This window comes from Bacillus rossius, chromosome 11 (genome assembly GCF_032445375.1).
Source record: "Bacillus rossius redtenbacheri isolate Brsri chromosome 11, Brsri_v3, whole genome shotgun sequence".
In the NCBI taxonomy this organism is placed as follows: domain Eukaryota; kingdom Metazoa; phylum Arthropoda; class Insecta; order Phasmatodea; family Bacillidae; genus Bacillus; species Bacillus rossius.
In genome coordinates, this window is record NC_086338.1 from 15,464,126 (window position 1) to 15,477,246 (window position 13,121).

At 35.4% G+C, this 13,121-nt stretch overlaps 1 protein-coding gene across 1 annotated transcript in view; it reads left to right on the forward strand.

The window, feature by feature from the left end:
- The window catches only part of LOC134536423 (filaggrin-2-like), a 185,193-nt gene that overhangs the window by 12,435 nt on the left and 159,637 nt on the right, over window positions 1-13,121 (forward strand). The gene's annotated exons all lie outside the window — the stretch shown is intronic.

Here is a 13,121-nt window from a genome sequence, read left to right on the forward strand (position 1 = left end):
ATAGGAGGAGTCAGAAAAAAACACAAAAATGTAAAGAAATAAGTCGGTTTACTTTATCCTATTCCTTATACTGAGCAATCCTTTTATTATGAATGTCCTGGTCCATAATGTTTAACTATAAATTATGTATTACTCACGCTTTTATATCACTCGTCTTTTTGTTGTTGCAGAAAATATTAAAATAAAAAAAACTGTAACTCGACTACGGATGAAAACACTAAAATTTAAGAACCAAGGTAGGTGCTGTTTGATATCATCTTCTTATTGAGTGAAACAAGTCATTTGGGATGTTAGATATTACTGTTTATTTAGTTAAATTGAAATCCTCTGTCACTTCCACATTAATAACATTATAATTTAATTCAAATGCCGTAGTACGTTGTCAACAACAGAATTTTTTTAAAAAAAATTGTTACCTGACTTTGTTAAAAACACCAAAAGTAATAAACAATTTAGGTGTTGATTATTATTATAGTCTTATTAAGTCAGATCAATCTTTTATAATTAAAATCTTCTATCTGTTTGATATAATAACATAATTTAATTCACCATTATTGTATATCAAACTAAAATTCTTGCTTGTATAACAAAATAATATAATTGACCATTCTTGTATATAAAACAAGATGCTTGCTTGTGTACGAAATTAAATTTTTATTGTGATAAAATAATTTTTTTAATGAATATATACGATAACAGTTTTTTTTCTGATGTGAAACTTCTTTACAGCCGGTAGAGTTATTAGAGAGATAACGTCATTACAGGATAACATGAGTTGATATTGCTCGATGGTGCAGAGTTTAAAAGAAGTGTCTGTAAAGGGGGTGGCGGTTGGGAAGAGGAAGTTAACAACTAATAAAAGAGAACGTAATAAATGTTTGTTACAACTGCGAACCTCGTTTGTGTACTTCTTTGATTCGCTTCATCGTTTAAGTGAATTTTATATATTTTAATGTAATAATTTTTCCACTAGTAATATAAAAGTTAATGGGTACAATTGCATTTGTATATACTCTTTGGAGCTTCCTGCACGCAACGAGAAACGATAGTAAAAATTTTATATGTTAAATATTTATTTCAATATGACTTTCCAACACCCAGCAAGTTTTTAACAGGTTATGGGTCTAGTTAAATCGTGTGAACTGTTGGTTATATTACATAATAATCAGTGAAAAAATGTTAAAGATAATAAACAAATTTAAAAGTACTTAAAGCTATTTTTCGGACTAGTATTACTGAAAAATAAAATTATTAGACTTATTTTTGACGTGACAAAGTCTAATAAATTGATGAACGCCGGCTGCACGCACGAAAAAGTGTCCCGTAACACACATTGTCCCACACGATGTGTTCCGTTATGCTCATTGTACGCTTGCGCCGCATCTATCTTCCACTCGATTTGAGGAACCATCGATTTTACTTTTCAGTCGTGTTTTCGTCGTTTGAATTATCAATATTATGATTTTAACGATCGTTCACCGATTTTAAGCATAATCTGTACGGTTATTTAAAAGTAATGTTGAATTTTCAAATACGTTTTTTTACGAACAATGGTGTTTAACAGTTACACATAATAATTCAAATGACACCCGGAATCTTTTGCACAATGTTTGAAAAAATATTGTAACACATTATAAATAAGTTTGGTGTATTTGGGATGCGTATTTGTTATCAAATCGTGTTATAAAAACGAAATATTATTCCCCTACCGTGAACAAAATTTTTATAAATATATATATGGCCATTCGGTCAACATAGCTCACTATACATCCAAAGGTTGTCGGTTCGATTCCCGCCAGCTCCGAAATTTTTTTTTTGTACTTGTAAAAATAAATACGGCGCACGCAACATTTTAAAAGTAATAAATATATTTCAATTAATGAATGCAAATTAAAGTAAATTTATTAATTAAATTGTACATTTCATTTCACTCCTTTGTATCCATACGACATAGTGATAATTTAATAAAAATGATTCAATTTTATTCATTAAAGTATGCAGAGGTAGATTTTCATACAAAAGATAGAAAAATTAAAAAAAAATCTTCCTCAAAGAATATAATATTTTTAATGCCTAACTGGTTTGGTTGCAAAAACCTATTACGGCTCAGTCTCAGGCCGAATATGATATTACCTTTTCTTCTGGATCAATAATTTCATCAATGTTTTGTTATGACGTTCTCACGTTAAACTATCGTCCGTAAGCCAACTTTACAGACAACCAATTTTTTTTTAAAAGGAAGAACACTCACTGTTTTTAATTACCAAATATTCTTGTATTCAGGTCCAAATTCGTTGAGTGAGCTTGTTGATTGCAATTTCTTTAAAGATAGTTGGGTAGGTCGAGTCAATTACATAATCAGAGAGTAACGAAAGTGCTGTGTTGTGCGCTCAAAGGCCATGTTTCCAATAGAGCACACTTACATATTTGTGCTAGTGCATATGCATACTTGCAAACTTGAATAATTCTCGCCCTTGAGTACTTTCATACTTGATCACTCGCATACTTGTTCACTTGTATACTTGCTTACACGCATACTTGTTTATTCTCATATTTCTTCACTCACATAACTTGTTCACTCGCATACTTGTTTACTCCCATACTTGTTCACTTGCATACTTGCTTACACTCATACTTGTTTATTTACATATTTGTCCACTCGCATACTTGTTTACTCACACACTTGTTTATTCACACAATTGTTCACTCGTATACTTGTTCATTTGCCATACTTGTTTACTCACATATTTGTTTACTCGCATACTTGCACAGATTCTTATACATTAACATAACCTCTAAATTTATAATCACTTGTAACTCCCGTGGCGGCCAGCAAACCGTATTTTTTTTAATAATACGATTTTCCCATCACTATGAATAAGAACTCTTCTAGACAATGGTACGATATTACTCGCGCCTTACGTCATTTCCTTCGTGGTGGACCGAGAAAGATGGAGACTAGTGCGGGTGCACAGAACAAGTACCGGTCCTACAAACAGCCATCCCTGACGCTGCTACATAATCACCATGCGGCGGTGCACAAACTTGACATGTCACGAGAAACACTGCTGTAGAAACTGGAACTGTATTGCATGGTCGTTGGTATGGCTATCTTGATCTCGCTCGGTCATGGTTTTCTGGAATAATTTCGTGAAAATATTACAATTTTCCTTTAGAATAGCCATCTGGTGGTCTCTTCTCCACTAAGCCTGATCTTTATTCTTTGTGCGCAAATGTTCCTAATATTATCAATATCGGAAAAGTAAAGAGCTTAATATGAAATACTGATAATTATTATAATAATTCTTTTAAAAACATTTACCTAAATTGTGTTCAATGTCATCAAAGCTTTAATTTTTGCTCTTACAGAATTGCAGTAGGTAATTTGAGTTCTTACTCAACTGGCTGTTATCAGCAACACAGCAATTATTGTTCTGCATCATTTACGGCGAAGTGAGTTCTTGGAAGTTGAGAAAACAATTTCAGAAAGAACACCAAATTTTTATTAACCAATGAATGAACTACAAGTGCATAACTTAAAAATAATTTAAAGTAATGTAGTTGTCGTGGGTTTTACTAAGGACAAAGGAAAACCCTAACAAGGAGGAAAAAGGGACGTTTGCGGGTGGTTATGAAATTAGTTGCTAAGTTAAATTCGATCCAATAACAATTTATTGACAACCTTAATAACACCAAAAGGAATTGCATTGATTCTCAAACTGACATAACACTTAAACAAGTCGGGTTCTCGTGGAGACGAACTGCTGTGGTAAGTTCCCACTAGAACACAAAACGCACGAATTAACGCTACGTGCTCGATTCCTGAACAATTAAAACAAAACAATACCCTTAATTGTGGCGAGCCGTGCGCTCCTCACAGCTAACGATCAAAACGCCGTCAATTTCAACTACTAAGGCTATACCATTTACAAAGTTACAAGGACCATACCTAATCTTAATATTACTGAATGTTACACGTAACACAAATACAGATAGTTAATGCCAGAGGTTACAATTATATACACGCAACTAGTCGTGTAACGCTGTCAAAGTTTATAGGTTGGTTTTAGTTACTCTTCCCCCGGTACCATGTGAAGCTCTCTCCGCATTCTCGTAGTAACGCGTAAGTTCGTTATCTTGTTTATAGTCCGGCAGAAATTGGCCGTTTTTTGCATGAAGTGAAATTTGGAGTCTATAGTTCTGTTTTAGGTGTCAAATGAAAGATATAAGTGTCTTGTAACAAAAAATGCTGGGTGACATCCGCTATCTGTTGAGCATTTTAAGATATTCAAAATGGTGGCCAATAGGGTGTAATATGTTCAGAACTTGTAATCAAATTATATGAATGTCAAATTTGGTATCAAAATATATGTTTTAGGGGCACTGAATCGAAATACAAGTCTATACACTATGTAAAAATAAAAAAAACTAGCAAATAAGCAACATATTTGCGAAAATAAATGTATACAATTTCGTAATTCCTCAATTTATATTTGTGTTGTTAAATTTTTTTTGTATAAATAAACATGTTTAGTGGCTCCATACTTGAAACTTGGCTGTACATCATATTTCAGGGGAAGAAACTTGAAAAAGTGTGATTCATAAATTCTACAGCTAAAAAAAAAAAACATTAGTGATATACTTAATAATATTCTCACAAACATGTTATGTCTTTCAGATATTACATTAATGAATAGGATATTGAATTATTGAACAATATTTAAATAACTTAGATATATCATCGGTCATATACCTAAAGGTATTCTCACAACAAAGAAATAAACAAATACATATTATGACTATAAGACCATTAAAACATATATATACTACGCAAGTATATTCTTACAATAACTTAAGACGGGTTATTGCATTCCAAATCTCTGCAGGCACAGAATAATTTGCAAGTAAGTCTTGAAGAATAGCAACTACACTTTGAAGATTTGCAAGGAGTCAGTTTTGTACAGCCACATTTCACCAGCTTCAAAATAGATTCAAGGGCGTAAGCAATCCCGCCTGGAACTGCAACAGGAAAGAGTGATTTGTTCGCCACATCCTTTGACCAGCCATATTCTACTGGATCTAAGGTTGTAAGTTCAGGTTTATTTGCTGATCGCCAGATACAAGCTTGAAAATGTGCTCGTTTTACATTTTCAAGAAATAATGCAGCAGTTGGGGGAAGTGTACGAAGGTTTGGAGCAGTGACAGAACCTGTACTAGTTTTCCTCGCCCAAACTTTTACACGGGTTTCTGACATTGTTTTACATCCACGTTGACTATGGCACGCCGATATGAAGCTTGTTGCCCGATATGTAACATTATGCATTTCTGCTCTCTCACCTGTAAGCAAGGAGAGCGATAACCCTGATCGAAGTACCTTTACAACTTTGCCTTTACCTATCCCAAAGTAGTACGCCACAGTGTCTCTTCCCGAAAGTGCATGAGCAGCTAAAAGTTCTGAAATAATTGAAGAATGTTTTTTTACTGTTTCTCTAATATACACAACAGTCCTTTCTTGTACTGGTGATTCCACACTCTAAAAAAAAGTTGTACTTTTACAAGGGAAATTCTTGGAAACCCTGTTGCCAAGGATATTTCTTGCAAAACTACAAGGCAGAGCCTTGCAAAATCGCACATGGTACAAAGCTCTGCCTTGTAGTTTTACAAGTAATATTGTCGCGGGTTGAAATTTTGCAGGGTTGTTGAAATCAAATTTAGGGACTTTACTGACGGGACTCTGGGCTGGCTGCTCTGTTCACTCGTCAGCGCAAGTGGCGTGACCATGTAATTGGGGCACGGGGCCGGCGCGGCGCGCTGCGGGCTTGCAGAATTTTGTTTGTTTGTTTGGCCGCGCGCTGGCGCAGCCACGGGCCGCAGTTACTGGGGCGCGCTGTCGTAACAAGCCGCGCGGTGTGGCCTGCACATTGGGGTAGAGGGGGGGTAGTCTTCCCAGATGTTCTAGTTAGTTGTTTAGTAAATTTGACTTCAATAACGAGCTTTTGTTATGGTAGGCGCGGCAGGGCGCGCGAATTTAAGCGCAAGTGAGTGATGACTCGGGGCTCACTCAGGCGGAGGCTATGCGTCTCACCTGTGGTCACGAGTTGTTAGTTCGTTCGTGATGTAGGAATTCAAGCTTTCGGGCGGAAGCTATGGTCGACGCCAGAGGCCACGAGTCGTTTAATTTAAGTTAGGTCATAATGTAGTCGTCAAGCTTTCGGGCGGAGGCTATGGCCCTCGTCAGGGGTCACGCGTCATAGTTTTTAAAATGTAATGTTCGTTCGGGATTTCAAGGGCAGGAGAGGCCCCTACGTTATTTTTTTAAAGTAATCGATCAAGAAAGGCTTTTCGGAAAATGTGAGTATGGACTTATCTTTGTTTTAATTTTAAGTATTAATTATGATTTGAGGTATTCGGAAGGACTAGGGAAGTGTTTAGTGAAGTTCTCTCATTCTCTCTCTTGTAAGGTCGTTCAATCGTTAAGGAAGTAAAGAGATTATTGTTTTAAATTGTAATCCCGCTATTTAAATGTTCTTTAAAATGATGTTGAGTATTTGACTTTAAGAATAAAATAATTTTAATTAAGTATTATGTTATTTTGCAAAATCTCCTTAGTTCAGCTCTCACCAGACATCCTGTACGGGATGACGAACCTATGATCCTAGGTACAGTAAAGTATTTTATGAAGTTAAGACTAGTTGATGCCAAGCGAGTTGTTTCTATGTAAAGAGCTACGATTCTCTCCCCCCTCTGAAGGTGGATCGTGACAGAAATGGTAGAGTTCGCCGGATAGGTTCTATTTCTGGAGAGAGAGAGAGGTAGATTTTTATGTTTATTATTAAGTTAGTTTCAGCTTCTGATAGCAGGTTATTAAGAGTTTACTTGAGGAGAGGATTACGGAATTTTAGTCTATAGTGGAGGAAGTCTTTGAGATTTTTTTTTGACGTAACAGATGTTTATTTGAGGATACTTGTAAGGATAAAGTTTATAGTGATAAGTTGTTTTAAGTCGTTGAATTTATTGTAGATTTATATCGGGGATTATTACGTGAGGAGAATACGTTATAAGTTAAATGCTTATTAGAGATAATGCAAGTGGTTTAATTTAATTGAAGTTCATTTTAAGATTGTAGGTTAAGAGAGTTAAAATTTAAAATAAAGTTTTTTTCGTAAATAGGAATTATTTTCAAGTCAAGTTTGTTTTGCTGTCGTGCGCTTAGGAGACGAGACGTACGAATTAAATCAGTCGAGGGAAGGATAGACGGTAAAAAGGAATTAAAGAGAAAACGAGAGTTTATTTAAAAGAGAGTTATAGAATTTATAGTGATGTTTTGTTTTAATTAGAAAAATGTTGAGAGTTGTTTCAGAACGACACGTCAGTGGACGTGGCAGAATGAACACGTGACGGGGAGGTGCTGAGACCTAGCGGAGAACGGAGGAACCGCAAGCGAGGGTTGGCGCACCTGATGGAATTCGGTGACGTCACGAGCACGTACAGAGACGTGGACGGCCGTGACCTTGTTTTGATCAGCTGTACGGTAACTTAGCGATAAGAAAATAGACTATTGGTTAAATAAATTTAAATTTAAGTGTGTTTTAGAAGAAGAGGAACTTTCAGTATGTAAGTAATTTATTTTAAGAAGTGTATGATGTATAGGCTAGAAGTGTTTCGTTGTAAGTTGTTTATGTTTTTGTTAGTTAAATTCTACCTCGGTTTTAAAAATATTTTTTTGGGATTTGTAAACATTATTAAGGAGGTACACTATAAAATCGATAAGCATTGAGAAAACTGGGAAGGCTAGATTTTGTGTGTAGAGGGAATTTACTCCAAAAGAACAGAGAGACAAAATTAATGTTTTCATTAGGGCGAGGGACCCTAAGGTGAGGCGTTGTGTCCCTGGGAAGAAAGGGAATTGTAGCGCAGACCATAGGAGATGGGCTGACTACGGAATTAAGGGTCAGGAGAATCCTGAGAGTTGTGAGTAGTTTGGGGCAGGAGTTCCCCATGGTAGTACCGAAGTGGCTATCCTGTATGGGATAGGGTACCATTTCAATGAAGTTTGTTGGTGGGGTTAGAGCCCCCTGTGTAGTGGGCCTATAGCAGATAGGCACTACAGTGAATTTGGTTATTTTGTGAGGTAAATTCCCTGGAGGTTAAGTAAGATTGGATTCAGTTAGGAAGGAGGGAAATGAGAAACATTGCTGTAGAGAGTTAGTGTACTTGCCTAATGTGAAATTGAATTTTAATAAATTAATTAATGAGAAAGTTTTTTCTGGTCAAATAATAATGGAAGGGAATTAATTAATTTTTTTGAGTAAGGTGTTTTAAGTAATGAAATAAAATAAGGTGAAGTAATTTGAATAATTGGGGAGGAGTTTCTTTAAGAGTTTAGATAATTGTTTTTGAATTTATTGAGATATTCAGCCAGTGAAGTTTGAGTGTGAGAGATACAGTGAGATTTTAAGGAAATCGGTTGTTTATTAATTAGGACAAATGAGATTTTATGATTAAGAGTCAGTAAGCATAGTTAAAATTTACGACATGATATTTGTTGACAGTTTACAGTTATTAAGGAGAAAACAGAGTAATCTATTTATTTTTATTTTAAGGGTTTGAAGATAAGATTATGAATTTTTTTTTGAAAGTTTCTTGGGCATGTTTGAATAATTTTTATTTGGATTTTAAGAAATTACAGAGAAAATTTAATTGATTTACATTAGTTTGGAAGTATGGTGGTTTAGTGTTCGATTAGCCCTAACTTGATGGTCGGATCCCAAAAGAATGCCGTAAAACCGATAGCCAATTGAGAGGAATGCGGTAGGCGCTTGTGTAGAGAGGGGTTGTGGGAAAACTCCTTGGGACTGATGGCAGATCAGGGGCCCTAAATAGTGTGTGATGCTGTAAAACCAGTGCAGAGAAAGCCTGGTATGCTTAAATTTTTGGGCACAGGTTATGTAAACCTGGGGTTCCATGGGATTTAGTCATGTTAGCTGCTGTGAGACATTAAGATTTCCAGGCTCCATAGTAAATTCAATGTAAATTTTTGTTTTCTTAAAATAATAAATTTGTTTTTAATTTTTTTTGAGATATTTGATTTGTAACAGTGAATACAGACCCCGAGGAATAAGAGTTGTCATGCTGTGAGAGGAGAAGGTGGTAGGCCTAAAAGGGTACAGGCACCACAGAGGTTATGTGCATTGCATAATTTAAATATAAGGAAACTTGAGAATTTGAAATTTTGTTGTTGGTTTGTACACCCATAAGAAGAGTATAGGCAGAATTTTTATTGTTATGAGATGTCTAATTTAATTGAAAAGAAGAAAGTTTAAAGATGCAAGGTAACATTATTATTGTAATAATTGAAAGAGATTAAGAGGTAGAGAGAAATAGGCAGTTTTTGTTTGTAAGTACTAAAGTTTACATATAGAAATTTAGTAACTAAGAATGAATAATAAGTTAAGTCTAGTGTAAAAGTTTTTTTTAAGTTTGTTAAGTTAAGAGTCACAAGTAAATTTTTTTTTAGAGAGAATGTCTTTGATAGGAAGTATTAGAAACTTATGGGAATTTTAGGGTAACATAAATAATGTAGGTAATGAATAATAAATAGATGGTAGGTCTTAAGTTAGGATTAACATTTGAAGCAGAATTTAATTAAGAAGAAGGAAAATAAATAGGCCTAATGAAAAGAACAAAAAAGGATTTTATGGTAAAGCATTTTTTTTTAAGTAATAAACAATGAATAATAATGTTGTTTCAGGGTAATGTGTACTAATAATACAATTTTTTTTTAGGACCAAAGAACAGGAATTATGTAATTTAAATTAACATGTATTTTTGAAACTGTTACAGATTCCTTAAGATGAGCTGAGCAGCAGTCCAGTTTACAAGATGACAAGAGTTCGAGAGACAAGATACAAGATCACTGAAACAAGAGCCAAGACTGAAGATTCAAGAGAAGAGAAAGCTGGCAGCCATGGACTTACAAGTGGAGATTAATAAGGTCATGTAAAGTTTTATTTTTTTTTATGGAAGACAGTAACTGGAGTTTTTTTTTGTTATAAACATTATTTACAGAACTTTTTAGGTTATAGTAATGTAATGGAACTAGTGAGTTGTGGTAGCTGTCAAAAAGAACTAATACCTTAAGTTTAATTTTTAAAGTTAATTTTCTTAATTTACAGAGGGATTAGTAGTTTTTTTTTAAAACCTTATTTAGGTTGGAATTTAAATACAATAGCTTATTATAAATGTGTACGAACAGTTCAAGTTCACAGTACTGATAGGTAGGTCAGATGATCTTATTGATTTTGATGATTTGTTGTTTTGAGTTGATTTTTAGGTGTTGTGAATTAGACAATGAAATAGTTTTGAAAACTTAAATTATTTCAAGCTAAGAAATAGTAAATTTAATTGTAACTCAAAGGACACCAGAATTTAATTTTTTTTTTGAATTAGTAATGTTTGAAAATTTTATACTTTACAAGAAAGGTTATAAACAAACAGATCGGATGGAACAAGAATGCAGTAAATCACAATTTCATTTAGAATTATTGATTTGCTTTTGAGGTTATGAAGGAAAAGTAGCTATAATTTAAAAATTTGAATAAAAATGGTTTTTTTTTTAATTTGTTTGAAATAGAAAATTTAAAAGTTAATTAGTCATGATCTAGGTGGGTGATGGGGTGGGAATTGGCCACTCTTTTTCCCTATAACCTCCCTAACATGGCCTTCTATTACATCTAACAGAAAAAAAAAGAAGAAAAAGAAGACTTATTATTAGTTAGAATGTTTTTTTATGAAGATACCTGATGAACTTTTTTTTTATTGTTGGGAAGAATAGTAGCAAGATTAATCAGATGTTTTACTCAGAAGAAGAAGAAGAAGAAGATAAAGCAGTTTTATGACTCGACAAGCCAGAGATTGGTGTTTCCCCTCTGCGCTTCTATTGACTACGTTGTTTACTCTCATGGGATAGCTGGTTCGGCACCATGGAGAGAGATTGGTGGGCATTGTGGTTGCCCCCAGAAGAAAAGAAGAGTAGAAGAGGTTATGGGTGGGTCATGTGAACTGACCTTCAACCCAGTTACTTCGTGGGGACTATTTGCTGTATAGAGAAGATCAAGACTCAAGAGTTAGGGAAAATCATTGGAGGTCATGTTTCCCTTCCTTAAGTTTTTCCTATCAAATTATTTGCCTGATTAGATTATGCTAAGGGTGGGATACTTTATGTTAGCAGTTGAATTAATTAATTTTATTTTTTTGTGTGTTTGCATCCTTGCCCATCGATTGCAGTTTAGTAGTTAGTTTTGTATTTGTCAGGCGTGATGGTAATGCCTGTTGATGATGTTTCAGAATTGTAATCTGTTCGTGATGAGGATGGCACAACTCCGAAGCAGATGTGGGGAGAAGTTGTGAGCTGCCCTGGAAGCCAGTCCAGTAGCTGTTGGAGTTGAGTGGTGTTTGCTGATGGCCAGCCCAGGGAGCTACTCTTCTCGACAACACTGACTTCGAGGAGTTGCACCAACCTTCACGAGATAAGAGTTTAATTAATTGAAACACTGTAAGGACACTTAATTTTTTTTGAAGAACGAAAGAAGTATGGTAATAAACGGAAACCGAAAAAAAAAAATAATAATAATTATCAAGAATTTGCACATTGTTTAACGAATACTGAGAAACTAAGAACAGTAATTTAATTTGTAAAGAGAGCTTCACTAACAGAACAATTTTTTTAGAATTGAGAACTCGAGCCTCTGAAGGTTCCTGTGAGAACAAACCAGATAAAAGTTTTACATTTAATTTTATGAATACTTGTTGTTTTAAAATAAATCTTATGCAGAATCTAGATGTATGTTCAGACAGCAAGGAACTAAGAAAATTATTATTTTTGTGAAATGAGGAATTTATAGTTATGGTTTAATGGAAAAAGACAATTTGTAATTTTGAGGTAGCTCGATGGGGCTCGAGCTCTGTGAGGGGAGGGTTATGTCGCGGGTTGAAATTTTGCAGGGTTGTTGAAATCAAATTTAGGGACTTTACTGACGGGACTCTGGGCTGGCTGCTCTGTTCACTCGTCAGCGCAAGTGGCGTGACCATGTAATTGGGGCACGGGGCCGGCGCGGCGCGCTGCGGGCTTGCAGAATTTTGTTTGTTTGTTTGGCCGCGCGCTGGCGCAGCCACGGGCCGCAGTTACTGGGGCGCGCTGTCGTAACAAGCCGCGCGGTGTGGCCTGCACATTGGGGTAGAGGGGGGGTAGTCTTCCCAGATGTTCTAGTTAGTTGTTTAGTAAATTTGACTTCAATAACGAGCTTTTGTTATGGTAGGCGCGGCAGGGCGCGCGAATTTAAGCGCAAGTGAGTGATGACTCGGGGCTCACTCAGGCGGAGGCTATGCGTCTCACCTGTGGTCACGAGTTGTTAGTTCGTTCGTGATGTAGGAATTCAAGCTTTCGGGCGGAAGCTATGGTCGACGCCAGAGGCCACGAGTCGTTTAATTTAAGTTAGGTCATAATGTAGTCGTCAAGCTTTCGGGCGGAGGCTATGGCCCTCGTCAGGGGTCACGCGTCATAGTTTTTAAAATGTAATGTTCGTTCGGGATTTCAAGGGCAGGAGAGGCCCCTACGTTATTTTTTTAAAGTAATCGATCAAGAAAGGCTTTTCGGAAAATGTGAGTATGGACTTATCTTTGTTTTAATTTTAAGTATTAATTATGATTTGAGGTATTCGGAAGGACTAGGGAAGTGTTTAGTGAAGTTCTCTCATTCTCTCTCTTGTAAGGTCGTTCAATCGTTAAGGAAGTAAAGAGATTATTGTTTTAAATTGTAATCCCGCTATTTAAATGTTCTTTAAAATGATGTTGAGTATTTGACTTTAAGAATAAAATAATTTTAATTAAGTATTATGTTATTTTGCAAAATCTCCTTAGTTCAGCTCTCACCAGACATCCTGTACGGGATGACGAACCTATGATCCTAGGTACAGTAAAGTATTTTATGAAGTTAAGACTAGTTGATGCCAAGCGAGTTGTTTCTATGTAAAGAGCTACGATTCTCTCCCCCCTCTGAAGGTGGATCGTGACAATATCATTGGCAACAGGGTTTCCAAGGATTTTCCTTGTAAAATATACAA